General features: G+C 43.6%; 1 pseudogene; it reads left to right on the forward strand.

The window, feature by feature from the left end:
* LOC116070758 overlaps positions 1 to 783 on the forward strand; it is an 11,492-nt pseudogene extending 10,709 nt beyond the window's left edge.
* The last annotated feature ends 3,090 nt before the right edge of the window (positions 784 to 3,873 follow it).

Below are 3,873 nucleotides of genomic sequence, written 5' to 3' on the forward strand. Positions count from 1 at the left end.
GAGACTAGCTGTCAACTTGTAGTTTCGGTTTGAGAATCTCCGAGAGCACAGCAGGGCTTCCCACAAACCGTGATGCACATTCCACAAGAGCATGGTGAAAGGATCCTGCCAGAAGACACTGGGGTACCTGCAGCTGGACTACCTGGATCTCTGCCTTACTCACTGGCCAATGGACCTCAAGCCTGGGCCTGACTTTTTCCCACTGGATGCATCTGGAAAAGTGATTCCCACTGACACCGATTTTGTGGACACTTAGACAGCTATGGAACAACTAGTGGATGAAGGTTTGGTAAACGCAATTTGTGTCTCCAACTTCAACCCTCTTGAGATTGAGAGGATCTTGAACAAACCTGGGTTAAGATATAAGCCTGCTGTTAACCAGATCGAGTGCCACCCATACCTAACTCAGGAGAGGCTGACTGAGTAGTGCCATTGCAAAGGCATCGTGGTGACTGCATACCACAGTCCCCTTGGTTCTCCTGACAGGCCCTGGGCCAAGCCTGAAGACCCTTCTCTCCTGGAGGATCCCAGGATCAAGGCAATCACAGCCAAGTACAATAAAGCGACAGCCCAGGTGCTGATCCAGTTTCTCATTCAGAGGAACTTGGTAGTGATCCCCAAGGCTGCGGCACCAGAGTGCATTGCTGAGAACTTTGAGGTCTTTGACTTTGAGCTGAGCAGCGAGGATGTGACCACTCTACTCAGCTATAACAGGAACTGGAGGGTGTGCACCTTGATGAGATGTACCAGACACAAGGATGACCACTCCACACAGAAGTCTGAAGCTGCAGTGGACAGATCCCTGCTCCTCCCCAAGCAATGTATACCTGTTTGTTCTGCCTCATCTGCCCTTGCAAGAGTCCTGTGTCCCTCTGCACTGGGTGGCACCTTGCAGACCAGACGGTGAGAGTTTGTTAATTTGACATAGAATCTGGAGGGCAGTACCAGTAGCTAAGGTGTTTCATCCAGCCTTTCCTGGTCTTTCTTCTTACCCACCTGGAGGACTGTAACACGAGTACCCTTTCCAACCAAAGAGAAGCAAGATTTATAGACCAAGTTGTACCACAAACACTTAAATTTGAATGCTTAGAACTCTAATCCTATGGGTCAGACTTCTCCTTGTCTCAAATAAAAACGCTTTTGTGAGAAAAAAAAAGATATCTCACTTCCAGGTCCAGGCTCTATTTGACCTGAATATCTACCTTTCTCTTGTGTACTACAAGTACATAACATGCATTCTAAGTTCAGGGTCCTGACAAGTTTTGACATCATAGATGAACTGCCACCTGGCACTATATAAAAGAGTGCCTGACATCATGCAGTAATGAAGAAAGCCAAGATTTTATAACTTGTGTTAGCTGAAACTCCACCACTCAATTTCAAGACAAAAGTAACTCACCATATGCTCTCAGTAAAGATGGACTGTTGCATGATATTTAATCACACTGTGAACCCCAAGACTGTGTTATTTACGGGGGAAAGAACCTGTTTCTAGTTGTGGTGAGCTTCAGCCCTTAGCACACAACTTTAATCCCTCTGGCTAGAATACAGATATGTCATTAGTAAATACCATTAATCCTAAACAATCAAAGTTAGTTTGTAGAAGGAAGCACCCATGTTCGAAAATGGAGTCTAATTGTGTGGTGGACAAAGTGATGAATCAGAGAAAGATTTGACAGAAGAGCATCTGCCTAACTCTCACAAGAAGAGAAACGAAAAAGAGACTACTTATAGAGAACACAGAGAGAGAAAAGGAGGCAATATTATTGAGAGACTTTTACAGAGACAAGTTAAAAAGAGAACAAGCTAGACACAGGTAAAGACAGACTGAGAAAGAATGAGAAGAAGGAGGAGATTAGAATAGATTACTACCCCTTCAGGAAAATTAGAGGATTGTAAGACCCTTGAGAAATAAAGCTATGAGAATTTGGGGGGGAATCTTTTTATCACTATGGTAACCAGATGGTAATGGGTAGGCCTTTCATGCTACTAATAGTATAAGGAACTTTATGTTTTGTTCTAGGAATTAGCACAGGGTTGTAATTAAAATACAAATGTTGTTTAGTGCTTGTTAAAAAAAAAAAAAAAGAATAGATTGCTAGAGTTAGTTTGAGGCCAGGAAGAGCAAAAAGTCAGAGGCTGAGAGAGAAGCCAGATTGAATCACTCAGCTTAGAGAGGAGTTTAAGCCAGAGCAACTAAGAAAGAACAAGAAAGGGTGAGCTTATTCAGCAGTAAGTCTTAGAGGCTGAAAACACTCTAGGCCTAGATTAGATTGTCCCAAAGCTGGAAGCTCCAGGAGTAGGTCTAGGTTAGCAGAGTGAGGCAGCAGGACTTGGAAACAACTATTACAGGAGAGCAAAGCTACTATTACAACAAACCTCAGGGCCATCCTCCCAGCCTGCACGCTTCTGCTCACCCAGAAAGACTGAAACTGCGGTAGCATCTCTGCTCAAACAGCACATGAATGCTGTAGTGTTTGTGCTAGAATGTGGAGTATTTGTGTGGATAAAGTGAGCACATTTGAAAGACAAGTCTTGCGTGTACATCTCAATTGCCTGGCACCTCACAGTCCATGGGCCAAGCTCTCTGCACCGAAACTCTCTCTAGCTCTCTTCTTTCTCACACTCTTGCTCTCTCCCATTCTCTCACTCGTGTGCTCTCAGTTTAGTACTCTCTCTTGCCCTCCTACTCTTGCTTGTTCTATTGCTCTCCCTTTCAAGCTCTCGTGCTCTCTCTCACTCTTGCTCTCTTCCCTTCTTCCTCCCCCTCTCATTCTAGAATTCTCTCAAGCTCTCCTACTCTTGCTTTCTCTCCTTATTCTCCGTCCCTGTCTGTGTGTCACTCTCTATCTCTTTCTTTCTCTCTTTCTCTCTGCCCCACCCCTACCATGTTTATTTAATCCTTAGATTTTTCCTTTACTGTACTAGTCTCCCTATTTTTTCTCCCAGTTTTGCAAACAGATCCTTTTCCCAGGTGGAAAGGAGAACCTGGCTGCCTTCCAACACAGCACAGATGTTCATCAAGTCATCCATGTTAGTTTGCTGTCTCAAACCTGCAAAGTTATTTGGGATTTTGTCATTATTTCTTTATCTCTATTTCATTGTTGTTCTTATTCTTTTCTGGTGGCATGAGTGGTAGGTGGAACCTTGTACCTTCTAAGTGAATTGTGTCTTCAGCCTGGTATTCTCTTTTTCTTTTCTTTCTTTCTTTCTTTCTTTCTTTCTTTCTTTTTTTCTTCCTTTTATTGGTTTTCTCTTGATGGGAGATACACTCATCAAGTATAAAACTGTTTGTAGATCAATAATGGTGACATAAGATATATGTGTTAAAAAGTTCTAGAATCACATATCACCTGTTCTTGGGAGGCAGAGAAGGCAGTGAATCTGAGGTCAGCGCAGGACTATATAGCAAGTTCCAGGCCAGCCAGGGGACACAATCCTCAAATGAATCTATGCCAATGAATTTTACATCAGCTAATAATGTATTGTGGGACTCTACAGTACATGCCCATTTCTGGTCCTGTTATGTCTGCAGTTGAAAAGAAGATCAGCAGTAGATGCATGTATGCCAATCCCATCCTGGTTTTCATTCAGGCCAGACCGGGTCCTGGAAATGGCCTTGCGCACATTCAGGGTTGGTCTTCCTACTGCAGTTAGCCAGTTAAGAAAATGTCTCAGAGGTACACCCCGCTAATCTAGGCAGTTCCTCACTGAGACCCTTCCCAAGAGTTATAGATTGTGTCGTGTTCACAAGTATAACTCACCACCACAATGAAAAGACCACTTGGTTCCATCTCTGTGAAGAACCCAGAGATACACCCAGCTAATCTAGACAGTTCCTCACTGAGATCCTTCCCAAGAGGTATAGATTGT

This window comes from Mastomys coucha, unplaced genomic scaffold (genome assembly GCF_008632895.1).
Source record: "Mastomys coucha isolate ucsf_1 unplaced genomic scaffold, UCSF_Mcou_1 pScaffold22, whole genome shotgun sequence".
NCBI classification, from domain to species: Eukaryota; Metazoa; Chordata; class Mammalia; order Rodentia; family Muridae; genus Mastomys; species Mastomys coucha.